Raw genomic sequence first — 17,819 nt, forward strand, 5'->3', positions numbered from 1 at the left:
TAAGTTAAATACTTGGGAGAATGCACTGTTGTAATGAGAGCTGGTTTTTCCTTTTTCTCAATCTGCTTAATTCATTATTTGCTTGTTGGTTCTTTGACTTTTGGCTGAACTTTATCGAGTTGTTAGTTCTAAAATTGTCTCATACCATTCTTCTGTCACTAAATTAATATGGAATTTTTGCCATCATTTTCAACTTCTGTAGTCTTTTGCATTTGTTTCCTTTATTTTGCCCTTTGCTCTTTGTGACTGAGAAAAATCTGATGTGATGTGTGAAATATGTTGCTGAAAAATTAACACTGAAAGTACTGTTTCCTTGAAAATCTGATTTCCCATGGTATTTATATAAGCTATATAATATTTGAAAAAAAAGATGTAAGATTGGCTTTAGAACTCTTTGATAGCCACGCATTAACATTTTTTAACTCTTTTATTACAGTAATTTGTCGTATAGTAAACAGTTTTTTAAAATATTTTAAGTGTGATCTAAAGGTTAAAAATATGTGACAACATTTTAGTTTAAAAACATTTACAGGGGCCAGGTTGGTGGTGTAGTGGTTAAGTTCCCATGCTCCGCTTCCGTGGCCCGGGTTTGCTGGTTCAGATCCCTGGTGCAGACCTAGCGCTGCTTATCAAGCCATGCTGTGGTGGTGTCCCACTTAAAATAGAGGAAGATTGGTACAGGTGTTAGCTCAGCACAGTCTTCCTCAAGCAAAAATAGAGGAAGATTGGCAACAGTTGTTAGCTCAAGGCCAGTCTTCCTCACACACAAAAAAGAAATTTACAGAAAAATTCTCAGTTAACTGGAGGTAAAATTTAAATTTTGAGTGGAAATAACAGCTATGTGCATTTTATTCACATTTTTAAAAGCCTACTTAAATCTCTTAAACAAGGATTCTTAAATTTATATAGCCTGTGAATACATGGGCTTGTGTGTTGCTATCCAAAACTATTGGGTTCCTGAGTTTGGAGTGAGAGATGAATTATTCTGATAGCAAGGGTTGGTGAGTGAGCCAAATCCTGAGTTTTGGATAGGAAGAGTCTGGATAACAAGTGGTATATATGAGAATTTATTCAAATATGTTTGGTTCCTGAGTTTTGAAAAGCAAGACTCTAAATAGTGAGAGCTCAGGTAATGAGGGATCTGTGTATTATCTCTGTGCATATTTCTGTGGTTATATCAGTGTATTTTTATATTTGTTTAGTATGTTATTTATTGTCGCTTACCATATCTGAAAAGACAGTCTGTAGTGATAAGAATTCTTCTAATTTGAGCAATGAAATACACTTCGAATTAGAGATTGTGCAAATAATGTTTAAAATGTGAGACGTAAAACATCAAACTAATGTATAAACACTAACTTATTTAAAAGTAATTCAGAGAGATAGCTTTTTTTTTTTCTTTTTTCTGTGAGGAAGATTGGCAGTGAGCTAACGTGTGTTGCCAGCCTTCCTCTATTGTATATGGAATGCTGCCACAGCATGGCTTGACGGGCAGTGCTAGGTCTGCACCTGAGATCTGGGCCTGCAGACACCAGGCCACCAAGCTGGAGCACGTGAACTTAAGCACTACGCCGCCAGGCGAGCCTAAGAAAGATAGCGTTTTAACAGAATTAGTTGGTACTAAGATCATACCTGTTTTGGGTGTGGTCAAAAAATCTTTCTTAATTTGGAAAATACAAATTGATAATTTATATTAATTTTGCGTGTGTGGAGAAAGGTGCAGGATAGAGGGATGAGCAGCCTGACTTTAATGGATAAATAATGAAAAAGAAATCATGGCCATTATTTCTTATTCACAGTATTTACGAGATACTTGTTGAATAATGGCTTTTCTTTATTAATGAATCAGTATAGTAGTTAGGTGCTTAAGCTCTGGAGTCAGACTGCATGGATTCATACCCTAGTTTGTTATTGATTAGATATGGAATCTTGAGCAAATTTGTAAACTGTATGCCTAAGGTGCTTCCTCTGGATGACAGTGGGGCCTTCTTTACAGATTGTTATATTGAACGGGATAGTCCATGCAAAGTGTTCAACATAGTTCACGGGACAGTACATGTAAAGTGCTCAACGTAGTTCCTAGCATTTAGTAAATGCTCAATAAATATTAGCTATTATTATTATTATCAATAATTATAGTTTTAATTGAATATTTTCATTCTGAGCCTACTTACCTTTAAATACCGTGCATGTTTCTGAAAAGTTGCGTACAGGTTAATTAATATTTTAAAAGTACACCAGAACCTTATTGTCTAAAGGAACATTTTATAACCAAACCTAGTTAGCAACAAATGTATATTGCATATCTACTATGTGTCGGGCCCTGCTTTTATGGAGCTTCTGGTCTGGGGGGGATGATGGGCATGAAACAAATACACTTATTTTCGAGGTGTGGTGAGTGTTATGAAGTTGTGCTCACTGCTATTAGAACACATAATGGTGTGATTTAGCCATCGGGGGTGGGTGCGGTGGGCAGTGGGAATAGGGAAGGCTTTGCTGGGGAAGCAGTGGCTCAGAAACTTAGAACAGATAGGAGATGGATTGCTAACTGAGGGGGAGATGTAGGAGAAAGTGGGCAAAGCAGAGGACATGACCTGTGTGAGAGCCCTAAGGTAAAAAATCTTGGCATCGTTGAGGGTCTGAGAAATGTTCGGTACGCTTGGAGTAGAGATCAGCGGTGTGGGGCTGGCTGAAGACACTAGAGGAGAGGTCAGATTCAACCTCCTTATTGTTGGGACGGTTTGAATTAGTTGCCAGCATTCACAGATTAGGAGATTGCACATGAAAGTCTAGATTTCTGATTTCTCTTGAAAAATTAGAGGATATGGCAACCCCCAAGTCTGTATTTCAGATGGCAACACTCAGCTGCGTCTGGGCAGCAGCTACTCCCTCAAGAGGGCCATGTGCTCTTCATTTTATGCACTCAATTAGGTTGCCAGATAAGTAAATCTCTCTAATGAATCAATATTTAACCTGGTTGTTGTTGAGTTTGGAATCCCTAGGCAGGATCCTGGAGAGTTTGTAGTTAAGTATTTTGGTCTTTATCCTAAGTACTATAGGAAGTCATTGTAGAGTTTTCATTAAAGCAAGGGAATGACATAATCATTTTTAAAAAATTTAAATAATCACTTTGGTTGCAGTGTAAACATAGATTGGCGAGGAGCAGGAGGAAATGTAGTGAAAGCAGTTGGGGGGGGGTCTAGGTCACAGAGGATATTGGCTTAGACCACAGTGGTGACAGTGGAGGAGGAGAGAAATTAGTGGAGAAAGGTGGTTGATTGAAGAGATGTTAAACTGTTCACTTTTGCAGAAGTTGGTGGTTGATTGAATATGGCGGCTAAGGTGGGAGGACGAAGGAGTCCAGGATAACTCCCAGTTTCTGTCTGACATGGCTATGGATTACTAAAAAAATATACACTATATGTAATTAATACTTTATATAATTGATATTACATGAATTTAAGATAAAGTATTTTCATGAGAAAATCTACATGTCCCTTCTGTTAAGTGGTTCCTAAATAATCCAGAGTTTTTAAACAATATGTACCTTTCAGATGATAGCAACATAAAATGTGTAGTTTGATGTCGATGATAGTCATTTTTAGCATCTGTGATTTTAAAGTAATCAAAACAGGTATTGGTTGTAATAGACATGAATGTTGTTATAAATATACACTGATAGACAAAATAGTGTGTTCATAATTTGTGCACATAATAGACTTATCTAATTAAAATTTTACTTACTAATTTCTTTCATTTCTTTTTCATTTCTTCTGACATTGGGCTTTGTGCTTTTGTTTTGTTTTTAAAATATTTATTCGAACTGCCAATAAGTTGCCTCCTGTAGTTAGCATTTTGTTAGTCTGAATTGAGTACTTGAGGGTCAGGTATATGTTAACTGCTGACGGTTTCCTCACACAGAAAGAACATAAGCTTTGGAATCAGAAGGAGCTGAGATTGTGACTTGGGTCTGCTAACTAGCTGTGTGATATTGTACTAGACATAATCACTCTAAGCCTGTGCTGGCCAGTGTGGTAGTCAGTAGTCACGTGTGGCTGTTGAACTTGACATGTGGCTGGTCCAGATTGCAGTATGCTTTAGTGAGATTTTCTTAAGATTTTTATGTCCTGATTTGTAGCTTTTCCTTGATTGAGTTTTGCTTTTTATTGTGAGTAGAGATTTTAAATCTCACTATTATGATTTTAATTTTCTTACTATCTTTCCTCATCTCGTCCTTCTTCCATGCCTTTTTTTTCCCTGTCTTGCTCTTTGCTTAGGGCTTTCTGCTCCTGTTTTGGGGCGGTCACATCGTTTTATCCTTTAAGTCTGATGGACTTTCTCTTATGTTTACCCCTACTGGCTCATGGTTGTTTTTCCTACTTCCCTTTACTCAGACGTGAGTAAGGTAAGGTCTGTTTGTACTTGATGTTTATCGACAGTCTGATGTATGTGTCTTCGTTGCTTTTTCTTTTTTTTTGTTTGTTTCCTTATGTATTGAGTGAATAGCCTTTTAGCTCTGTAGTTGCAGCTCTCAGTCTGTTTTCCTCTGTTCTGCTATGATAGTAGCATCTTTAGTCCTCTCAACTGCTTTGGTGCTGGAGTAGATTTTTATGCACTTCCCACATTCAGAGCACAATTGGCCGCATGGATGGCTACTGAGATTCTTCTTGTCTTGTCCCTTACCACCTAGAGTACAGTTTTTCAGTTTGCTTCTCATGCACTTACTTCCCCCATTCTCCAGGAGCTGTTCTCTCACAGAACCTCGCTAGTTAGATAATAAGGTAAGAATTGGGAAGAGACTGTGAAGAAAGGCAAGTTGAACAGTGCGCTGACTGCGTGGAGATCTCTGTCACATTTTCTCACTGGGACAGGTGCTTCGGTCTCTGAGCTAAGTTGTAGTTGGGGTAAGGTGGTAGTTTGGGCATTGTTTATTTCATTGAGGTAAAGTTGGTTCTGTACAATCGAGGTGTGGTTATAAATTAATAAGAGTTCTTCCAGTTTCTGACATGATGGCTCTTATTTCTTTGATAGTCTTAGTTTTTCTCATTTTCTATTTCTTTTGTAAGTATTAATACTGACTTGGAAGAGCTGTATTTGGGGGCTGCTCACCAGATAACATTTTGTATACTCTTATTTAAAGTCTAATTTTGATCCTAAGCAAAGTGACAGTGACGTTGTTTTTATTAATTCAGCATTATCAAGTCACTGAGTATAGCAGTATGTTTTTCATTCTCCTCAGAAATGAATAAACTGTTTGTATGGTACGGTTAAAGTTCGGAATGCTGAGGTGGAAGTCGTGATTTTCACGTTTGGTTAATGAGTATTGAAAATTCCAGGAGATGACATACTGTGCAATGCCCCAGAAGCTGAATGTTAATATCTGAACAGTATTTATTGGATGAAGTTAAATATTTCAAGGAAATAAAATTTGTTCAAGCATTAGTTTATTTGCTTTAAAAGCTATAATAGCCTTTCCAGAATTTGTTTTTTTTTTTTGAGGAAGATCAGCCCTGAACTAACATCTGTGCCCATCTTCCTCCCCCTTGTACGTGGGACACCTGCCACAGCATGGCTTGCTGAGTGGTGCCATGTTCGCACCTGGGATCCAAACCAGCGAACCTGGGCTGCCAAAGCAGAACAGGCGAACTTAACCGCTGTGCCACCAGGCCGACGCCTGTCTTGGGTTTTATAAGAAGTGTTCTAGGCCTATGAAATATTTATTTACTCTTATTTATTAATATTTCTTTTGGATTTTCTTCTTATTAAAGGATCAAGCACAATCTTAGAGTATTCCTTCCAAATTATTAACATAGACTGATGTAGATTTATGTATTTTTTTTGAGGAAGATTAGCCCTGTGCTGACTACTGCCAGCCCTCCTCTTTTTGCTGAGGAAGCCTGGCCTTAAGCTAACATCTGTGCCCATCTTCCTCTACTTTGTATGTGGGACGCCTACCACAGCATGGCTTACCAAGCAGTGCCATGTCCACACCCGGGATCCGAACAGGCGAACCCTGGGCTGCCGAGAAGCGGAACGTGCACACTTAACCGCTGCACCACCGGCCCGGCCCCTGATGTAGATTATATAGCCTGTATAACATGTAGTTTAAGATTAGATTTTATTTTTTTATCATTATTTATTGTAAATCTGTGCTTGAGTTACCTTGAGTGATTTACATTTAATCGTATTTACTAATAGTATTCTCTGGTCTACAGGGTTCTTGTTAATGTTAATTTACCCGTTAACAGCTGAGATTGCCCAAACCCACATATAGATTTATTCCCTTATCTCCCCTGCCTTTAGGTAGTCTTTTTCCCGTGTACTTCTTTCTCCCGTATTGTCTGTGATTGCATATTTGCACTCATTTGCTTACTTATGTCTCTCCCAATAGAACATGGGCTCCTTGAGGACAAATGACTGTCTTTTATTTCTCTTTATATCTCCAATGGTAGAAGTACATTCAGTCCTTAATAAAAGTAAATACCTATTGAATAAATGATGCTCATGGCAAGGTGACAGATTCCACAAAGAGAAGGTGTAAACACAATGCAAGGAAGTATTGAGAGAGAAGATGCAAAAGTAGGAGGAATGATGTCTTAAGGTAAGAAGAATACAGTCTTTAATAAAGGCCGTTTATAAAAATAATTAAAAAAAATTAGGCAATAATTTGTGTTCGTCCTATCTAGAATATACTTAATCCTACAAATATATCTAAGGTATTTGCATGCCCTCACATTGAGCTCCTTCTTTAGGAAAAAAGGAAGAAAACAGTAGAGAGTATGTGATGAGTATTTTCACATATTTAGCCTTTTGTCTTTACATCAAATCTGTAAGATAGGTATTACTAATCTCACGTTTACCACTATGGGTGCTGTAAAATTTAGATCATGCCGAAAGTTGGAAAGTTGGCATCGCAGAAGCTAAACGTCTATTCAAAATCAGTAGCATGTGGTAAACATTAATTTAATTGATTAACTGGACAAACATTATGTTTACTGTTGTTTGAAAACTATAACAATATTTAACTTATGGTTTCAGCTGACTCCATGTATTCATTAGCTAGGAAAATGATTTTGCTGCTTTCATTTTCCATAATTATGCAAATTTTGTCAGAAAAGTTTATTTTGATTGCCGTTGAATTTTTGGTGGAACTTCTTCCTTTTAGCACATGGCTGTAATGAGGAATGTACTGGAGATTTATTTTCAGACTGGGTTTTAAGATTTATTATAAAGAATAATAAAGAAAAGAACATTGGGCTCAGTGTTAAGAGATAGAGTTTCTGGTTTCAGCATTGTCCTTAATTTTTGGAGTGTGTTTAGATAAGCTGTTTCACTTCTCTGTGCCTTATTTATGAAATGAGAGAATTGATTGGATCTTTAAAGATGTCCTTCGAGCTCATGCATATGAAATGCTAGTAATTTTATGAAGTAAGGAACTGAAGAATGTGTAGTAATGTAGTTCAAGACATAACAGAGCCAGCCCTGATGGCCCGGTGGTTAAAATCTGGTGCTCACTGCTGCGGCGGCCTGGGTTTACTTCCCGGTCACAGAACCACGCCACCCACCTGTCAGTTGCCATGCTGTGGCGGTGGCTCACATAGAAGAGCTAGAATGACTTACAGCTAAGATTTGCATCATGTACTGGGGCTTTGGGGAGGGGGAAAACAAAGGGAAAGATTGGCAACAGACGTTAGCTCAGGGCAAATCTTTCGCTGCCAAAAAAAGATCACAAATGCTGTGAAAATAAAACGTATTCTAAATAGGAATTAGCAGTGTCATTTTTATATATAAAAATTAAGATTTAAAAAATCATTTTATAAATGTAATTTATTTATATTATCATATGATTATTTATTTAGTCATGCACTGCATAGTGATGTTGTGGTCAATGTCTGACCACATATAGGATGGTGGTCCCATAAGATTAGTACTGTGTAGCCTGCCTGGGAGTGTAGTGAGTTACACCATCTAAGTTTGTGTAAGTACATGCTGTGATGTTCTCACAACAATGAAATTGCATAACAATGTATTTCTCAGAACATATCTATCATTATGTGACGCATGACTGTAATGAAACTTGTACCAGTTTAAAAAGTGTAAATGAATGAAATGCTGTTTTATATATTTTTGTTTCTCATAAGCTTTAAAGTGGACTTTATTGAACATTTTGTATACCAACCTGAAGGCAATAGGTATATTTATAAAAATATCTCCAGGTGTCATTTTTGAGCCCAGTTAACAATTGCATCTCTTAATTCATTACTTAAGACTTGAGGATAGAGTCTGTGGAAAACAAGAGTCCTTGAATAATTCAGGCCTTGGATTCTGTGAAGGCACTTATTACTCCTGATGCAAAATTTTCTTTGATGTAAGGCTATAGTTTCCTTACCTTAATATTGAGAGATGCCATTGAAAATGTCTATTCTCTTTTGTTCTTTGTATCTTAATAAGAACTTTAGGGACAAGTTATATAGGTAGTTTAAAAAAAATGGTATGAAATAATCTGAAGACTACAAAGGGCGATGTGTGCACTGTTTTTCCTTTTACATTTTTGATGTTTATGTATTTATAAAATCAACCTCTATTACTTAGGAAGATTGCTTGGCCTCTCCTTAGTGATATTGATGTTAACCATTAAAAAATATTGGTCATGTTCATTTATTCAACAAGTGTCTTTGAGTATTTATTGTGCGTCAAGCATTATACTAAATATTGGGAATAACTGGAGAATGTTATAGAAGATTAATTTTGACTCAGACACTACTGAAAAATTTAAATCTTAGGTTCAAATCTTAACATCATTTTTAAAGCGTATATCATTATCTTTGGAGTCAGATTCTAGGAGTCTTAGAGAAACCTTTTTGCCCCGTTGAGGCTCTGGTGCGTGCATTTAGGTCATTGACATTTTTTGAGACTTCAGATAAGTTATTGCCTTATCTCTCTTCCTCTTTGTTTTTTTTGAATATGCATTTATACCATTAATTTCTGCATTTCTGGCATATGGACTGGGTTATCTGGAAATAGGGTACAGTGTTCTGAAGCTTTTTTCAATCAGGAACCAGACCCTGGCATCTGAAAAAATATGCCAATCATTGTGCTAAATTGAGATCTGGCACAATGGTATGTATTTATGTATCTAAAACCATTTATATGTAGCTATCTATGGTTATATTTGTACATTTATTTATAAAGTTATATGTACATACATAAACTCTTCAATTACTTGAAAGAAAGGTGACATCTGATGCAAAGTTTATCTCTGTTTGGTGTGTATCTGTTTTGTATATAATAATAAATGTGAATTATCTTTCCATTAATATATGATGCCATTAATAAACATTTACCTTTTCATGACCTAGATTTTTTTCCTTTACTTAAAAAGATTGGTAATACCTAGGGTGCAGTGTACATTGAGCAGTTGGGCTCCTCTTGTGCTTACACTGTTGGTGTAAGTGTAAATTAATAGAATTTTTGTGAAGAACAATTTAGTAATACCAACTAATTTAAAGTACATATTCTTTGATTCAGCAATTCTTCTAAGGACTTGTCCTTGGGAAGTCTTCACATCAGCGCACAAACTAATGTTCAAGAAGGTCCCCTGAAGCTATAACATGACGTACTGTAAATGATTCAAGTGTCTGTCAATAGGGGATTAGTTAAATAAATGATAATATATCTCAATATATAGAGTTCTTTTTTTTTTAAAAAAAAAACCATATGGATCTTTCCAGTTACTCCTGAAAGTACCACAATATTTTAAATTCATAGTTTTATAATAGTATGTTTTGATATCTGGTCTAAGTCATTTGTATCATTCTTGTTTTATAAAAAGTTATACGCATACATAAAAGTTTCAACAGATAACATCACTGTGCCCACTATTTCAAATCTTAACATTTTCCTATTTTAGTTGAAGATTACCCTTGTTGAGGTAAATCTCTAGCCTGAGTTTGACATTGTCTTTTTCAGTTCATGGTTTTATACTACAGCATATATATCTACAGCATATATATTGATATAAATTATATAGAAAAATAAATATATATAATTATATATTATGTATATTATATATACTTTACATATAGAGTATATATATGTAAAGTGTATAGACATTATTATATTTGTAATGTATACATACATTAAATATATCATTATGCAAGTTTTTTTAATGATTTATGTATGTTGATATATTGGGCTCTGGTTCAATTACTTTATCCACTTAGATATTCCATTGTATAATTAAACCTCAAATTATTTATATATTACCCTGTTGCTGTATTTTTAGGTTAAATCCATATTATTACTGCAAAAAATTCTCATACATGTGTTCTTGGGCATATGTGTTTTTTTTCTTCAGGGTAAAAACTTAGTAATAGAATTATTGAGTTGTAAAATATGTGCATCATTGACTCTAAATTTTGTTGCTAAGTTAGTCTGTACATTAGTTGTACCAATTTATATACCCACCTGCATATTACAAACCATGATATTGTTAGATTTTAAAAATCTTTACCAATCCAATGCTAATTTTAGTTTTTATTTCCCTGATTACTAGTGAAGTGGATTTTTTTAATAACGTATTTATTGGTTGTTTAGGTTTCCTAGTCTTCAAGTTGCTCATTCATAATTTTTGCCAATTTTTCTTTTGAGGTATTCTCTTTTTTTCTTATTTATTTGTAGATATTATTTATACATTCTGGATGAATTCTTTGTTACATGCATTACACATATCTTCTTGCAATGGATGCCTTATTTTTATACTTTGTTTATGGTGTTTTTAGTTTTACAGAAATTTCAAATTTTAATGTAATTGAAATTGTCAGTATTTTCCCTTATGATATTGCTGTTTGGATTTTGCTTAGGGAATGCCTTTCTACCCTGAAGTTATAGTCTCTTATATTTTTAATTATGGTTTTAAAGTTTTATTTTTCACATCTAGGGATGTAATCTACTTGATTTTGATTTTTGTGTATGATGAGGTAGAGATTGAATTTATGTTTTTTTATGTGGGTGTCCAGTTGTCCCTGTGCTCCTTATTGAATAGTCTGTCCTTTTCTATGGATTTGTAATGCCGTTTCTGCCATATAACAATTTTTCATATTTTCATAGGTTTGTTTCTGGGTTTTCTACATCCTTTTGTTTATTTCTGTTGTATTAGCATAGCATGCTGTTTTGATAATAAGTGTGATAATAAATGTTGCTTTAGATAAGCCTTGATATTAGGCAATGCTATGGACTGAATGTTTGTGTCTTCCCAAAATTTATATGTTGAAATCCTTGTTCCCAGTGTGACGGTATTAGGAGGTGGGGCCTTTGGGAGGCAATTATGTCATGAAGGTGAAACCTTCATGAATGGGATTAGTGGTGTCCTTATAAAAAGACACGAGCGAGCTTGCCTTCTCTCTCTCTGCTCTTTCTACCATGTGGGAAGTCAGAAGTCTGTAACCTGGAAAAGGGCTCTCACCAGAACTCAGCCATGCTGGCACCCTGATCTCAGACCTCTGGTCTGCAGAACTGTGAGAAATAAGTTTTTGTTGTTTATAAGCCATTCAGTCTATGGTACTTTGTTATAGCGGCACAAACTGACTGAGACAGGTAGAGTGGGTTCTTCTACTTTGTTCTTTAAAGTTGTATTTGCTCTTCTTGATTCTAAGTTCTTTCATAAGTATTTATTTTTTTGAGGTAAACTTTGCATAACAAAATTAACCATCTTAAGGTAAACAATTTAGTGGCGTTTAATGTGTTCACAGCATTGTCAAACCACCACTTCTATTTAGTTCTAACACATTTTCATATCCCCAAAAGATACTCCATACCCATTAAGCAGTCACTCCCCACTCCCTCATCCCTGCCAGCCCCTGGCAAAACCAGCAGTCTGTTGTCTCTAAGGATTTACCTATTCTGGTAAATATTTTACTTATGTGGTAAATATTTCACATAAGTGGAATCATCCTATATAAGACATTTTGTGTCTGACTTGGTTCACTTAGGGTAATGTTTTTGAAACTCGTCTACCTTGTAGCATGTATCAATACTTCATTCCTTTTTATGACTGAATAATATTCCATTGTATGTATATATACAATTTCTTTCTGCATTCATCTGGTGATGGACCTTTGGATTGTTTCCACCTTTTAGCTATTGTGAATAGTGCAGCTGTGAACATGTGTGTGCATGTATTTGTTTGAGTACCTGTTTCCAGTTCTCTTGAGTGTATACCTAGAAGTAGAAGTTTTGGGTCATATGATAATTCTATGTTTAACTTTTTGAGGAACTGCCAAGCTGTTTTGCAGTGCAGCTGAATCATTTCACATTTCCATCAGCAATGTCTGAGGGTTCCAATTTCTCCACATCCTCGTCAACACTTAAAAAAGTTATATCCACACTAGGAAGTGTGTGTGAAGTGGTATCTCTGTGGCTTTGATTTGCATTTCCCTAACGACTAGGGATGTTGAACATCTTTTCATGTCCTTCTTGGCCATTTGTATATCTTTTTTGGAGAAATGTCTGGCCAAGTTCTTTGTCCATTTTTAAAATTGGGTGGTTTGTCTCTTTGTTGTTGAGTTTTAGGAGTTCCTTATATTTTCTGGATACTAGACCCTTATCAGATGTTTGGTTTGCAATATTTTCTCTCTTTCTCTAGGTTCTCTTTCATTTTCTTGATAATGTCCTTTGATGCAAAATGTTTTTAATTTTGTTGAAGCCCAACTTTTCTTTTGTCGTTTATGCTTTTGGTGTCATATTGAAGAATACTTTGCCAAACTAAGGTCGTGAAGATTTATTTTTCTTTTCTAAAGACTTTTGTGATTTTAACTTACATATTTATTTATTTATTTATTAAAGATTGGCCCTGAGCTATCATCTGTTGCCAATCTTCCTCTCTTTTTTTCCCCCCAAACTCTGCCAGTACATAGTTGTGTATCCTAGTTGTAGGTCCTTCTAGTTCTTCTGTATGGGACACCGCCTCAGCATGGCTTGATGAGTGGTGCTGGGTCCATGCCCAGGATCCGAACTGGCAAACCCTGGGCCACTGAAGCGGAATGCATGAACTTAATCACTTAGCCATGGGGCTGGTCCCCTTAGATTTTTAGGTTGTGGAGCCATCCTGAGTTTTTGTGTATGGCGTGAGATAGGGGTCTAACTTCATTATTTTGTATGTGGCTATCTGGTTGACCCAGCACCATTTGTTGAAGAGACTATTTTTCCCTGTTGAATAGGGTTGGCACTCTTGTTGAAAATCAGTTGGCTATATAAGTATGAGTTTATTTGTAGACTCTCAGTTCTATTTCATTTATCTATATATTTTTATCCTATGCTGCTACCATACTTTTTCTTCTTTTTTCCTTTTTGAGGAAGAGTAGCCCTGAGCTAACATCTGCCGCCAATCTTTCTCTTTTTGCTGAGGAAAATTGGCCCTGAGCTAACATCCGTGCCCATCTTCCTCTATTTTATATGTGGGACACCTACCACAGCATGGCTTGGTAAGGAGTGTGTAGGTCCATGCCTTGGGTCCTATCTGGCGAACCCCAGGCTGCAGAAGTGGCGTATGTGAACTTAACCGCTGTGTCACCAGGCCAGCCCCTGCGTTGCTTTGATTATTGTAGCTGTGTAGCAAGTTTTGACGCTGGGAAGTGTGAGTGCGCCAAAACTGGTATTCCTTTTCAGTATTGTTTTGACTATTTGGGGCCACTCGCAATTGCTTATGAATTTGAGGATCAGCTTTTCAGTTTCTGCAGATGCAGCTGTTGGAATTTTGGTAGGGATTGTGCTGAATTTGTAGATCACTTTGGGTAGTATTGTCATCTTAACAGTATTAAGTCTTCTGATCCATGAGCCCCTGACATCTTTCTGTTGTTTAGGTCTTCTCTAATTTCTTTCAGCAATGTTTGTAGTTTTCAGTTTACAAGTGTTTCACCTGCTTGGTTAAATTTATTCCTAGATACTTAGTTCTTTTGTATGTTATTGTGAAGAGAATTGTTTTCTCAATTTTATTGTTTGGATTTTTCGTTTCTGATGCATAGAAACACAACTGATTTTTTCTTATGCCCTCAACTTTACTGAATTCATTTTTTAGCTCTAGTATTCATTTTGTGGATTCTTTGGAACTTTCTTTACATATAGGATCATGCCATCTGTGAATAGAGATAGTTTTACTTCTTCCTTTTCAATTTGGATGCCTTTTATTTCTTTTTCTTGCCTAATTGCTCTGGCTAGAACTTAGAATACAGTGTTGAGTAGTAGTGGTGAAAGCAAGCATCTTTGTCTTTTTCCTGATCTTAGGGGCAAAGCTTCCGATCTTTCACCATTGAGTATGATGTTAGCTGTGGATTTTTCATGAATGCCCTTTATCATGTTAAGGAAGTTTCTTTGTATTCCTAGTTTGCAGAATATGTTATTATGAAAGGGTGTTGGACTTCGTCAGATACTTTTTCTGCATCAGTTGAGGTGATCATGTATTTTATTCCCTTAGTTCTATTAATGTGGTGGTTTACATTGATTGATTTTTTTTGTGTTGAATCACTTTTGCATTTCTGGAATAAAGTCCTCTTGGCTCGTGGTATATAATCCTTTTAATATGCTCTTGGAATCAGCTTGCTATTATTTTGTTGAGGATTTTTGCTTATATATTTATAAAGGATATTGGTCTGTAGTTTTCTTGTCCTCTCTTTGTCTGGCTTTGATATCAGAACTAGCTTCACAGAGTGAGTTAGGAAGGGTTCCCTCCTCTTCTGTTTTTTGGGAAGAGTTTGAGAAGGATTGGTGTTAATTCTTCTTTAAATGTGGTAGAAGTCACCTGTGAAACCATCTGGTCCTGGGCTTTTCTTTGTTGGAAGGTTTTTGATTCCTGATTCAAGCTCTTTCCCTGTTAGAGATCTATTCAGATTTTCTATTTCTTCTTGAATCAGTTTTCGTAGTTTGTCTGTTTCTAGAAATGTGTCCACTTCATCTAGGTTATCTAATTTGTTGGTGTACAATTGTCACAGTATTCTCTTTAATCTTTTTTATTTCTGTAAGATTAATAGTAATGTCCCCATTTTTATTTCTGATTTTGATTATTTGTATCATCTTTTTTTTTTTCTTTTTCATTTAGATAAAGGTTTGTCAAATTTGTTGATCTTTTCAAAGAACCAACGTTTGGTTTTATTGATTGTCTCTATTGTTTTTCTATTCTTTATTTTGCTTATCTCTACTCTAATATTCATTGTTTTTTCCTTCTGCTAGCTTTGGGTTTAGTTTGATCTTCTTTTTCTAGTTCCTTAAATTGTAAAGTTACATTATTAATTTGAGATTTTCTTTTTAAATGTAGCTATTTACTACTGTGAATTTCCCTCTGAGCATTGCTTTAGTTGTATCCCATAACTTTTGGTATATTGTTTTCCTTCATCTTGTATTTTCTAATTTGCCGTGTGATTTCTTCTTTGACCCATTGGTTGTTTAAAGAGTATGTTGTTTAATTTCCATGTAGTTTTGAATTTTCATTTTCCTTCTGTTACTGATTTCTAATTTCATTCCATTGTGGTCAGTGAAGATACTGTGTATGATTTAATCTCTTTACGTTTATTGAGAATTATTTTGTAGTCTAACATGTGATCTTTCTTGGAGAGTGTTCTGTGTGCACTTGAGAAGTTGGATTCTGCTGTTGGGTAGAGTATTCTGTATACGTTTGTTAGGTCTAGTGGGTTTGTAGTGTTGTTCAATTCTCTTTCCATGTAGATCTTCTGTCTAGATGTTCTAACCATTATTAAAAGTAGGGCATTGAACTCTTCAACCATTATTGTAAAATTGTCTATTTCTCCCTTCAGTCTTATCAGTGCTTGCTTCATATTTTTTTGGGTTCTCTTGTTTGCTGTGTATATAATTGTTATATCTTCTTGATGAATTGACTTTTGTATATATTTTAGAATTACATTATCAAGATCCTATCCTTTGCTTTCCAGTCTCCCTTTAGTACTTCCAGTTAGTTGAACCCTATAGGAAACCAACTGACAAGAGAGGTAATTAGCAGAGTCAAAGCCCCTAGCATCATGAAGCAGAGTATGGAAGAGTGGATTTAGGATTGAGGGTTTTGGTTTACTCACTGGTGCTATCTGGCTTCCTTGTTTTTAGTATATGGAGTTTAATTAGGTCTAGATGAGCAGTCAGTGGAGCAGTCTATGAGAGGCCTTTTCTTTGCAGAGTTGGAGCTCAATAGTCAGCAGCTCACCTCAGGCAAATTGGATGCCTGTTGGGATGGGCCTTTTCTCTGGAGAGCCGGCAGTGTCCCTAAGGTGATAGTTTTGAACTGGGTAGATGATCAGGAGGACCTCTTCCCAGGAGTGACTGAGACAGGCCCTCTCAGCTTGTGCTGAAAGTTATAGCAGTTCTCAACTCAGGCAGGAAAATAGCCTTGAAGGAGAGCATGCTATATAGGTTAGTGCCTTTCTAGGTCCCAGTCTCTTCTCAGATTCTTGAAAGTACCTTCTATATGAGTGAATAATAGTAAATAATAATTATGGACTTGTTGACTGCCTTCCTGCATTCCACTATGTTCTCATTCATATCATATTTGGAATAACTTGAGGTTTTAAGCATGTAGGTGGAACTTCTCTATTTTTCAGTGGTGTTGGTGTGTCAGAATTTTCTATTCTACATTGGTTGAATTGCGTTAGCAGGCTTTGAGAGGGAGTGAGTCAAAGGCATGTGCTTAGGTCATGGTCCAAGAATACTTCTCCATTTGCATTAAAAAGAATTAAAGAAGAGGAATCTTGGATACAAACAGTAGAAACCAACTGTAATGCATGTAAAAAAGGTATTTATTAGTTGGCTTTCAGAATTATATAAAGTCTGGACAGCTAGTTTTAGAAAATAGTCCAGCATTAAAGGAAGCCGGGTTTGCAGAACTGTAGTAAAGGTTAAGGAACAGTTAGTGTACCACTGCCGGTGCTGCTAGTCACTGAGTGCTGGTTATGGCTTTGTTACTTCTGGACGCTGAATTCCTCTGCTTTCTGAGTGATTTCTCAAACTGAGTCCTTGTTTCTTTATGTCACTTACTCCAGATCTGTAGAGCTAGCCAGAGCATCTGATTGCCTCAATGTAGGTGATAGGCCCTTGCTTTGCTGTTAGATGATAAAGTCTCTTGAACATTCTGGCTTCTATAAGAAGAGAAGGGATTCTGCTACCAATATACTGATGAATTCCTGAATTTAGATAGAGGATTACATATTAACATCTTGAAGAAACATAAAGTAAACTGCAAAGAACCCGAAGTTTTATTACAGTGACTTGTATTTTAGGTGGGGATAAGTTCTTACTTGTGCTGTGCTATTTAGAAATATAGATATAGGGAGCAAAATGGTGGGGTGAGCTGACCTGGGATACTCTCCCCTCCAAAATACAATAAAAGATTGGAAGAACTGAATTTCAGAGAACAAAAATAATGCCAGCTCGTTAGAGACCTACAATTCCAGGACGGCGGAGATCATAAACCTTGCTTTACACCTGCGGAGGCGCTGGAATGGTAGGAGAGAACATCGCTCCCTCCCCTAGAGTCTGCGATCTCTGCGGCGCGGGTCAGGAGGGAGTGGGGGAGGGATAGCGTGACTGGGGGATCATCCAGGACTCCTGCCGCTGATTCACTGGAGACCCGCTGACGGGGGGAAGGCTTCCGTCCACGGGGACCCCATAAACCAAGGGCCTTGGGAGACCAGAGAACAGAACTGATCTGAACCCAGACCGGCGCATGTGAGTAACAGCCCCTGCCCTCCAGCGAAGCCAGTGGGCGCAGCCATCTTGCCCCAAGGTGGAGAGCTAACACGCCGCTCTCGACCCCCATCTAGTGG

The 17,819-nt window shown here is 36.5% G+C and overlaps 1 protein-coding gene across 4 annotated transcripts in view; it reads left to right on the forward strand.

Annotated features, from left to right (window-relative positions):
• The window catches only part of MAN1A2 (mannosidase alpha class 1A member 2), a 196,087-nt gene that overhangs the window by 2,182 nt on the left and 176,086 nt on the right, over positions 1 to 17,819 (forward strand). The window lies entirely within an intron of this gene.

Source organism: Equus asinus, chromosome 16, assembly GCF_041296235.1.
Source record: "Equus asinus isolate D_3611 breed Donkey chromosome 16, EquAss-T2T_v2, whole genome shotgun sequence".
Taxonomy (NCBI): Eukaryota; Metazoa; Chordata; class Mammalia; order Perissodactyla; family Equidae; genus Equus; species Equus asinus.